Below are 12,712 nucleotides of genomic sequence, written 5' to 3' on the forward strand. Positions count from 1 at the left end.
ATTACTATATGCATGTTCGGTGCATTCACCTAGACACTAGATCGTACATGAACTTGTCTGATGAAACTCAGCTATTGGTTTTCAAAACCAGGTTATAATCTGACGTAAACTTATTTTTACATGATTCTGATGGAACGATACCATTGAATCGATAATTGATTTTGAATTTGTCTGTCACTCCAAGAGACTTAGATGAAACATTGTACAGTTTCGAAAGTGTGTGTGTATGTGTGTGTTTGTGTGTATGTGTGGGTGTGTGTATGTGTGGGTGTGTGTATTTGAGTTCGTTTGTGCATGCGCGAGGGTGTAAGTGTACACAAGTGTCAGTAGAGTTCTGTGCACATGCGTGTGTGTGTGTGTGTGTGTGTGTGTGTGTTTTGTTTTGTTTTGTTTTTTGGTGGGTTTTTTTTTTTTGGGGAGGGGGGGGGGGTGGGGGTGGGGGGGTGGGGGTGGAGGGGGCGTGTAGATGATGAGGAATGTGTGTGTATGCATGCCTACACTGTGGGAGCAACGGATTATTGGAACGTGCAGGTGTGCATATATATATATATATATATATATATATATATATATGATATATGTGTGTGGGGTTGGGGGTGGGGAATATGGGCGTATGTGTGTGTGCTTGTACAAGTAAGGGTTCATCCGTATGTGTGTGTGTGTGTGGCATGGAAGCTGCGATACTTAGCCTAGAAATGAGTGTGTGGAGGAGGGGGGTAGAGGAGGTCCAGCCGGGGTAATGTGTGTGTGCGTGTGTGTGTGTTGGGGCTCATGTACGTTTATGTGTATTTGACTGTGCTTTCGTATCTGTGAAACTGCATGTTTGGTGCATATCTGTTATGCATATGTAGGTGTATGTGTGAATGTGTCTCCATGTTTTATATTCATTTGCTTATTTATCATAATTGTTGTCTTTTTTATTTATTTAATTATTATTATTATTATTATTATTATTATTATTACTACTACTACTACTACTTTTTTTTTTCTCTCAAGGCCTGACTAAGCGCGTTGGGTTACGCTGCTGGTCAGGCATCTGCTTGGCAGATGTGGTGTAGCGTATATGGATTTGTCCGAACGCAGTGACGCCTCCTTGAGCTACTGAAACTGAAACTTAAAGGAAAACAACAACAACAACAACAAACAAAAATAAAGAATATAAATATATATATATATATATATATATATATATTTTTCGGAAGTGCCTTTTGAATTGATTTTGATTGTTGTCATGTGACCACCAGTGCTCTGCTGTGTGGATGTATATGGGCGTGTGTTGATGGAGGATGGGGGCTGGACGTCGGACTGAGTGTGTGCAACAGCATGTGCTTCTTCAGTTTATGTCTCACGGCTGTGCAGCGCGCGCGCGTGTGTGTTACAGTGTGTGTGTGTGTGTGCCGGCTTGCATGTATGCACATGCACGTGTGAAAGTTCTCTTCATTATTCCTATCTCAAGTAATTTTGTTTGAATCATTTGTCCTTCAAGAACTTTAATTTTTTATTATTTTTTTTTTTCATTCTGATTCCCTCGCATCTTTTAAATCTCGTCAGTCTCAAAACTCACCTTTTCCCTCAGCAGTACGTTCAATTGTGGCAGGTCCACTTCCTTTGCGTTAGCTGTGCTTGACTATGTGTGTATACATATGTATGTGTACAGAACTACATGCATGTATATGAATGTGTATTGTGTGTGCGTGTGTTTATGTACCAGTGAGTTTGTGCCTGCCTATGTGTGCGTATGTGTTAGGGCAGCTGTTAGATACACATGTATGTTAAAATGTATGTATGCAGTGTGTGTGTGCGCGCGCGCACGCGTGTGTGTAGTCACATTTTGGTGTGTGTGTGTGTATGTAACATAGATGTAATGTTTTATGTTAAAGCATTTTTGTAAAGCACCTAGAGCAGATTTCTGGATAGTGTGCTATATAAGTATCCATTATTATTATTATGTACTAATTCATTTGATTTACATATCATATTTAAATAATTGTTGTTGTTGTTGTTCTTCTTCTGCATTCGTGGGCTGCAACTCCCATATACGTTCAACTGTTTCTACACGAGTGGGATTTTACGTGTATGAGTGTTTTTACCCTGCCATGTAGGCAGCCGCCATACTCCGTTTCCGGTGGTGTACATGCTGGGTGTTTTCGGGGGTGTACATGCTGGGTATGTTCTTGTTTCCGTAACCCACCTAACGCTGACATGGATGACAGGATCTTTAACGTGCGTATTTGATCTTCTGCTTGTGTATACACATGAAGGGGGTTCAGGCACTAAGCAGGTCTGCACACATGTTGGCCAGGGAGATCTCCACCCTTTACCCACCAGGCGCCGTTACTGAGATTCAAACCCGGGACCCTCAGATTGAAAGTCGAACGTTTTAACCATTCGGCTGTTGCACCCGTCAAATAATTGTTCTATTCTAATACTGGTAATGTGCATATTTTGCCCCTTTATCTCTATAGACTTAGAAAGCTTGACCAGCAGGCTGGGTATATGCGTAGGTCATCTCTCCCCATCCCCACCCTCACACACCCACACACACTCTGCCCCTTTCCTTTTTTTTCTTTGTAAAAAGAGTAGGTCTGGTCCATAGAATTGAAAATGTCAGTGTCGTGTGTCACACACACACACACACACACAAACATATGCACACACACACACACACCGGCACACACACACACGCATATGCATGCATGCACGCACACACACACACACACACACATACATGCACATACACACACAAACACACACACGCATATGCATGCATGCATGCACACACACACACACACACACACACACACACACAAACACACACACACACTGATACACACACACTATAAGTAAACACACAAACAGTATTAGAATATGAATAAATTTCCATTTAATATAAATATTTCTCATACTATTATCCATGCATTTAGCATCCTGAGATTAGCATTCAACTAAGAACTCTTTGTTTCTTTAAACCGTGACAAAATCTGTCTCTCATTAGTAAAGGAATAGTTTAGTTTAGTTTAGTTTCAGTACCTTAAGGAGGCGTCACTGCGTTCGGACAAATCCATATACGCTACACCACATCTGCCAAGCAGATGCCTGACCAGCAGCATAACCCAACGCGCTTAGTCAGGCCTTGAGAAAAAAAAAAAGAAAGAAAAAAAGAAAAAAAAAGATAAATACATAAAAAAAAGAACTACTACTTATAATAATATGTATAAGGCGCAAAAACATGATGAAGTCAACTATAAGCGTAAAAAAAAAAAAAAAAAAAAAAAAAAAAAAAAAATATATATATATATATATATATATATATATATATATATATATATATATATAACTAAATAAATACATGCATGTCCCGGGCAGTATCACCATGTAAGTTTTTTTTTTTAATCTGAAAGTTGCGTATTGCCTTATGCCACTCTGGGCTTCCCATTCCATTTTCCGCAATTTTCTGTATGAGGTTAATTGAGTCAGTTAGAATCATGGCATGTTGGTTTCCAGGCATATGGATAGACGATAGCCACTGGAGGGCATGTGTCACAGCTTCAACTTCCATCATTAGGCTGGAGGTTGTGACTTTGTAGGCAGCATTCTCTTCCCTAACTGATTGTGTCCCACTGCATGACGCAGTCAAGGAACCAAAAGGCAGCCGTCTAGGACGAGGAAGATCATGGATGGGGCAAGCAGAAGACACAATCCAGCTAGTATGCCGACTACAAAACCTGAAAGAAACAAACGAATTAGAAGTAATAAAGATATTCAAGGGATTGACCTAACTCCGCTCGACGATGTGTGCAACCATGGCAACAACTCCAAAATAAAACAGTTTGCAGATGATACAACATAAACCCTTAAAGGTGAACAAGATATTCAAACAACTACAGATATTGTAACGCAGTTCGAGGAGTATTCAGGCCTGAAGTTAAATAAAAATAAATCTGAGGGCATGTGGCTAGGGTCAAGAAAACATGAAACAGGTGAAATAAATGGCATTCCCATGGGATCTGACAGACTGAAACTTCTGGGGATATATTTCTCAGCAGAAATGGAAATTTCGGAAATCGAAGAAAACTGGAAATCCAGAGTTGAAAAAATAACTAAGGTGATAAAACAATGGGAACGCAGAAACCCCTCTCTATATGGTAAAGTTATTTTGGCAAAAACTTTTCTACTGTCACAATTCTCTCACGTCCTACAGGTAGCGTCTGTACCCATTAAAGTTCTGAACACCATTAACACATTAATGTACAGATTTCTTTGGGGAAAAAAGTTTAATAATAAAAAAGCATTTGAAAAAATAAAAACAGGCGTTCTCAGCCTCGACCAAGAAGATGGTGGTTTAAACATGATCAACATCGAACACCAGCAGCAAATGTTCTTGGTGAAATGGGTAGCCAGACTCCTTAAAGAGACAAAATCTCATTGGAGCATTCTGGCGAGATACAATATGTCCCCCTTTCAAGATAGTCATAGCAGTTTCAAGTGTAACGTTGCACCCAAAGAAATTTTTAAAAAAACAAACCTAGAAAAAGTACAGTCAGTCTTTTGGAGAGATGTAATAAAAACAGTGGCCATCTTTAACGAAGACAGACCGATAGAAAACATAAAAACAGAACCGTTATGGAATAACAGAAATATATATATATATATATATATTTTTTTTTTTTAAACATTTTTTTAATTCCATTTTGGTAGGTTGACATTTTACAACAACAACAGCATCTTAATGGACATTTATAAAGAAGAAAACAAAAACAAAGAACAAAAAACAAACAAACAAACACCATAAATACTTGGATAGAAACAGCCAAGCAGCTGGATTATACACTGGTTGGTTATCATCATGGAGTATTATCATTCATTTCTTAAGATCTTACACAAGCTGTCAAGGAATACAAACTGTCAAGTATCTTAGAACACGTTTACGGAAAGTGAACACCTCAATCATTTCTTATGAATATCAATAAAAAGAAAATAAATATGGATGGTTATTTTTCGTTAATCATGAACAGGTTACTAATCATTTGTGATCAATAATTTGTAAGGCAGCCATCTGGCAGAGAAAATGGTATGGTTAAAGTTAATATATGCATTATATTCTTCAATTCTATATCGATTTTTTAATTTGTTCAAAAAAACTGATATTTGTGGAAAGCTGTCTTCAATTTTACATAAATATAAGTAATACTTTGCAAACAATATTATAAAACACAAAACAGCATTAGTTGTTATTGTCACATCATGTCCAAATAGCACAAGTGATTCTGTTAACTTTAAATTTCCTGCGTTTACACATCTCTCTTGTATCAAGTCCGTTAAAGCGTTCCAAAACATTTGCACATAATTACATTTCCAAAAAGCATGATCAATACTGTCTTTGTGTTCTCTACAAAAACTACAGTTGTTATTATCCGTAACACCAATTTCTTTTAAAACAATTTTTGTACATAAACATCGGTGTATTATTTTCAGCTGAAACCATTTCAGCTTTACATCAACTATCTTGTGTGCATGCATAAAACAAGATTTCCAGTTATGATGCATCAAAAGCTTTAAGTCCCATTTCTCACAACATTTTGGTTTCATATCATTTTCAATCAACACATCATAATATGGTCTTGAGCCTTTAGAAACAGAAAACAAGTGTTTGAAGCAGAGCGAAGTATTTGTGTGTCTGTTGCTATCCACATGAATATTATGCTTTTTAACTAATTCGTTTATTGTTGATTTATATCCAGCATAAGTAAGGAAATCAATGTGCAAATCATATTTTTCTTTGAAGCGTACATATGAAAAAACTTTACCATCATCATCAAAAAACTGTGCAAGACAATACACATCATGATTACTGAGCAGTCTGGATATAATACACCTTTTACCAATTTGAACACGATTATTATAACACAATGGCTCTGCAAGCAGTTCCGCTGAGTTTTTTGGTTCACATTTATAAAAGAAAATCTTATAACTTTCAAACACATTTGTCCAGAACTGGTTATATATGGCAAAATTTAAGATAAACTCTGGACCATATTTATCAATAGCTGGCCATTGGGGGAAGTTACACAGCAAGAGGTGCTTCCACTTGTGATTTGAATTTTCAGCTTTACGAATCCAGGAAAGCTTTAAAGATAAGGCAAACAATTTAACATCAGGAAGACCGATGCCACCATTTTTTTACACTTTTATGAGCAGTTTTACGGCTAATTTTATCTGGTTTATTGTTCCAAACAAACTTATAACAAATATGTTGACATGTATTAAAAAATGTATCCGGTGGGTTTGGCAAAAGCAACCACAGATGAGTCAGTTTGGAAAGAATAACAGATTTCAGAATTGCTACTCTGCCTAGAGGCGTTAACTGGCGTTTTACCCATATCTTATACAAATATCTTATTTCTGCTAATCTCTCTGAATAGTTTATAGTTACACATTCTTTTAAATCATTAGTAAACCAAATCCCTAAAATTCGGAATCTTGTAGGATTCCAGTCCATACCTAAATGTTCCATATAACGCGTCTTAGAATTCTTTTTGCTCCCTAACCAAATAGCACTAGTTTTGCTTGAATTCAAATAGAGACCTGAGACACAGCCAAATTTATCAAGAGTTGTAACACAACATTCAAAAGATTTCCTATCCCCAGCAAGTAGAAATTCTGTATCATCAGCATATTGGGTCAGTTTATTCTCAACATCGTTAATTTTTATTCCTCGGATATCCGAATTTTCCCTTACCATTATAGCTAATATTTCTACACACATTACAAATAAATAAGGTGATATAGGGTCTCCTTGTCTGCAACCTCTCTTAACTTCAAACCAGTCAGAGACCTGACCATTCACAATCACACATGACTTAATATTTGTGTAAAATACACTAATCCATCTACACATATTTTCTTTGAACCCAAATGCCTTTAACACTTTAAACATGAAATCCCAATTTATTGAGTCAAAAGCCTTTTCGAAATCTATGTTCAGTAATAAACCAGGTAGATTATGCTTATCTAAGTAAGCTATGATATCATATATCAACCTCAAATTATCTCCAATGTATCTATTTCTAATAAACCCTGTTTGATCTTCATTAATAATGTTAGGTAATACTGGTTTCAAGCGGTTAGCAATACAAGATGACCCAATTTTATAAACTACATTTAAAAGAGAGATGGGTCTCCAATTTTTCAAATATTGTCTTGGCTTATCACCTTTGGGGATACACGTAATCACTCCTTCCTTTTGCACAGAAGACATTTCTCCTTTCCTGAAACTAGCATTAAGTGCCCTAACAACAAATATTCCTATTTTCTTCCAAAAGACTTTAAAAAATTCTGCACTAAAGCCATCTGTACCTGGACTCTTATTATTTTTCATATTTCTAATAACTTGTGCCGCTTCCTCCATTGTAATCATACCTTCTAAATCGCTTGCTTCTGACTCATTCAAACATGGAATATAATTCACTAAATTTTCAATTTCACAATGTTCCACCCCAACATTCACATATAAAGATCTATAAAAATTATGTACTTCATTTAAGATATCCTTTTGATTTGTTAGAACATTGTCGTATTGATCAATAATTTTGGCTATGTGTTTACTAACATAATGACGTTTTTCTAAATTACAAAAATATTTACTAACCTTCTCTCCCTCAGCTATCCATCTAGCTCTAGACCTTAATAATACCCCTTCCATCCGCTTCTCTCGAATATCTTGTAATTGTTTTTGTTTAATTTCTAGAACTTTAATATCTTCTTTATTTTTATTTTGATATTTATCTAAGTTACAGATGTCTCCTTCTAACTGTCTTTCTTCTTCTATCATTTTTTTCTTTTTCATTGAAGCATAAGAAATTGTTCTCGATCGTATTTTCATTAAAAGAAAGTCAAGAAAAATGTCACCAGGAACAGAGAACACCAGTTCATCATCCGGTGTGTCATCAGAATACATATTAATAGCATTTTCTTTTTTAACATTATTTATTTCCATATTTATTTCATCCACATATGTTTTATCCTTTAGAAGAGATGTATTTAATTTCCAAAACGTATTGCGCTTTACATTCTCGCTGAATTTAAGTTTCAACGAAATAGCTGAATGATCTGTTCTGTACCCATATTCTATGTCTGCATCATCTATCAAGGATACTACAGTGTCTGAGATCAAAAAGAAATCTAATCTAGCCTGTTGGAAAGGATTAGTTCTTCTCCAAGTGTAACGAGGGCAGTCTGGGTTTAATTCACGCCAGATGTCATTCAGATCTAAATTTTCTATCATGTTTTCAACGACTACTTTTGCTTTTGGATTATTTACATGTTTATAATTATGGTAATCTATTGTTGGGTTAAGAACTAAATTGAAATCCCCAGCTATTATAACATTCTCTACATTATTTTCACTTATTTTTTGTTTTAAATTCACATAAAAATCAGGATCATCTTTATTTGGTCCATATACATTAACAAAGAGGAAATTAATTTTTTGTATCTCAACAAGTAGAATAATGAAATTCCCTGAACTATCAGTTATTGTCCGTTTCACTTTAAATTCGAAATTATTGTTAAACATTAATGCGACCCCTCTTGCATTCGACGTATAGCTTGAAAAATAGCAAGTATATCCCCATTCTGCTGAAACATATTTCTCCATCTTTTCTTCAAAATGCGTATCCTGTAAAAAATAAATAGAGTACTTCTTATTTCTCAAGTAATGGAAAATATCACGTCTTTTGTGTGAACTATTCAGACCTTGACAATTAACTGATACAATGGATATATTACCATTCATGTTTGTCCATAAAGAAGTATGACAAATATATGCATCCAACCCAACGAAAGAAATTATCCAAATACACCATGCTTGGCAGTACAAACCCCAAAATACACATGGACATGTTTATACAGATAACATGAAAAGTCTTTGAAGTTGTGAAAATTATAGTTATATATATGGTCGAAAGACCCCAAAACATAGTACATATATCTATGAAAACAGTGACAATAATAATAATTTTTTTTAAAAGCAAGCAAAATAAACTGGACTGTCGCTCGCGAGCGGAAGTGCAGTCCCTATGGCTCTTTTTGTCTTATAAATTATATACCGGGACTCTAAAATGATTAGGCGCTGACCCTGGCCTTCTTTTTGAATACAATGCCATAATAAACTCAATCTCACAAAAATGGAAACTCCATCTAGCTAATGATGTCCACGACGATGAAAATCCAAATTACATTGCAACAAAAGAGGGGAACCTTAATACCTTGTCAAATAAACAAACCAGGAAAACATTCGCCCGAAAACAAAACCATGAAATATGTGCAGCTCAGTTTTGGAAACGTAAGCTAGACATCAATATAAGTGACTACTTCAAATTAGCATATGAATGTACGAAAGAATCACGACTGAGGTTACTTCACTTCAAATTCATACACAATATTTACCCAACGAATATTCTGCTTGCCAAAATGGGTGTAACGGACACAAAGAGCTGTAACTGGTGCCAAGAAACCGATTACATTGAACATGCCTTTTACTCCTGCCCCAAACTTTCCTCCTTTTGGAAACATGTTAAACAACTCATTCTCACACGTTACGATGCGCTGATTCCCATGAATAAAAAAAGTAGCTCTGTTTGGTACAACAAAAATGGACATTCCAACTGATGAAAAACGAAAGGAAATCAATACGATATTGTTAATTGCAAAACTGTCCATCTCCAAATTTAAATACGGCAAGTGCAAAAATCTTGACCTTATCTTTGAATCAGAGCTCAGCCTACGTAACCTATGATCAGTATCCGTTAAGATACCAGAACACTGAGTCAGGCCCATAAAAAATCCTGAGGGCAGTATTCAGTGTGCACATACATATTATTGTACTTAGGTGTAGAGCTTGTAGAGAGGGAGGGGATTGAGTGAGTAAAGGAGACACAGAGAGAGTGAGAGGGTGTGTGTGTGTATGTATACCATGCTTCTCTTTCAGGCAATATGATTTTGTGTGAAACCATCATGTATGTGTAATATATGTTGCATGGTCTTGTAAGTGTTTGAACATGTCATTGGGAAGAAGACAGATTAAAAATATGAGAAAAAAAAGAAGGAAAGAAAAGACAACAGAAAGGAGAAAAATGATGATGGAAGGAACAAAAAAAAAAAAAAAAAAAAAAAAAAAGACAAACAAAAAAACATTAAAAAGATACAAAAACAAAAAAAAGATACCCCCGCCCCCCCCAAAAAAGGAAGAAAAAATAATAATAGAAAGAACCTTGCAGGGATGCTGAAACTATCCTGCTCATTTGCAGAACTTTTGGGCATCCACTGATTTCTCCTTTAAAAAAAAGTAGTAGAAACATAAAACAGAATCATTAATATTGTAAAAACACAATGCATAAACCTCACAAAGTAACATACTCTCAATACTACAACTGTTACACTCCAACACACACACACACACACACACACACACACATAATTAAGTGGCTGAGATAACAGCAATTTTCACTTAAAATACATACATGTAAAAAGGAGCATAATTGTAATCTGCATGCCATAGATTTTGTAAAAATTGTAAAATAAAGTTTTGGATAGAAAAGGTAAAAGGGGTAAAAATCGGGTCATTATCTCTTTCGAATCCCCATTCTCTCTACTCACCCATCACACATTCACATTGCCACGGGCCTGGGACAACAGCACTATCTGAGTTATGACAAATATTTTTTTTAAAGAAGGCCGAAGACAGAAAATGACCTCTTTCCACAGGAGTTAAGGAAGTATTGGGGAACAGTTAGCTGGGAGGAATCAAGATATCTCAATGTTCTGTTTGGCAAGTACGGGTTAACAAGCTCAGAAAGATATGAGGGTGTGGTATCACAATTCAGGCACTAAAAGCACAGACAGGCAACTTTATAGTCAATTCTAGCTTGAACAGGCAACCAGTAAAGTGTCCGCAGGAGAGCAGTAGGACTCTCTCTCCTCGACTTTTTAAGTATGAGTCGTGCTGCACTATTCTGTATATATGTTCACAGTGTATCTATGCAGTTCTAAGAAGATAACATATACTGCAATCAAATTCTAAAGAAAAAACGTATAGGTGGATAGTAGTTTGCACAGGACAGGAATATCAGACCCCTGCCGGAGTCTGCACTAGTGGGTCACGGTTAAGCATTGCGTGTGCAAGATGTAGAATAAGGGAATGTAATTTGGTACCCATATTTCAAACACTTATATAGAATATGGGAATATAAGTTGGTACCCATATCTCAAACACTTATCATCATCAGTTGAAATAGAACATAAAATTGTAACCAGTTGTTTTAAAGAACGTAACCGTGAATATGATCCAGCAAGACCATTTGAGACTACTGCATTTATTTCATTGAAAGGAAGGCATTAAAAACAAAATTGGAGATATTTGTTTTGAGACATTTTCTCCAGAATCTATGTACATAATAAAACAAGGAACCAAGAGGGAATAGTATATTTTCAGTGTTTCAATACAAATAAGTATTTATAAACATAACTTTTAAAAATCTCTGGAACTTGCCATTTGAATTCAAAACAGCAACATCTACAAACACTTTCAAAAATCTCCCTGAAGCAAAATACTTTTTGACAATTGATTTGCAGTCTGATAGAATGTGCACATACAACTGCAAACCCAGAAGAAACAAGCATTTTGGTAGAAGGGGCATTTATAAGCCATTAGGCTTGGGTTTGAGCTAGCCCTTTTACTTCTGCTATAAACAGTCAGCAGTATCTGCAAGTTTAATGAATGCAATCAAGCAAGGAAACATTTGGTAACAATATGAACTTGGTCAGCTCGAACAAGTGCTTCAACCAGCGTGTTCACATCAAGTAAATCATGTTTCCTCTTCACATGCAACAATCTATAAACTGTATCCTGCGCTTGCTGCTCACATTCTAGAAACATGGCGTCAATGACTGCATCAGAGATGTTCAAATGACGAAAGACTCGGCGCCAGCCATTGCCCATATGTTTAGACAGACTCTCGATCATCATGTCATCAACTACAACAGTCTTTCTGGTGAGAGCCTCCATGATTTCGTTACACTTCTGCGTTTGTTGTTCATACTTCGTAGGCTGATCAGAAGTCTCTTGCGACTGCCTGTCGTCAGGATAACAATGAATCACTGTTTGCTTGTTTGCAATGTTGACAGAGCCTGTGATCTTCCCGATGTTGACAGACATCACAGGCCCTTTCTCAGTCCCCACCATTGTGATACGAGCAGAAGCACCTGAGCCATGCTTTTCTCCTACGTGGCTTACAGGTGTTCCATTGTCCCTATCAGGTCCTTGCTTTGACGCCATATCGGCAAAGAAATCAACACAGTGACAGTCTTCAATGTATGCTAACAAAGACAACACGATCCGTAATGGTCTTAAGTGTGGGTTTGTTTGAACTAAGGAATGTCCACCTCAAGCTAGCGTCAGCCGGCAGTTGATTAATGTACATTGTCCTCACAACCAGCAATTGGTTCCACCAGGGAATTGAACTTCTCCAGCTGGTTCAGTCGTCAGTTCTTTCAGCACCTTCGTCCCGTGGATGTTGACTGGATGTGAAACTATACACCAGTTTGTTTTCCATACCATGGTAGAGTCAAAATTAGACCCGAACTGTACACAGACTTCATGTTTCCCGGTCGAGTAAAAACGAAAGGACACACACACTCTTTTTCCTTCAATCCG

This window comes from Babylonia areolata, chromosome 25 (genome assembly GCF_041734735.1).
Source record: "Babylonia areolata isolate BAREFJ2019XMU chromosome 25, ASM4173473v1, whole genome shotgun sequence".
In the NCBI taxonomy this organism is placed as follows: Eukaryota; Metazoa; Mollusca; class Gastropoda; order Neogastropoda; family Buccinidae; genus Babylonia; species Babylonia areolata.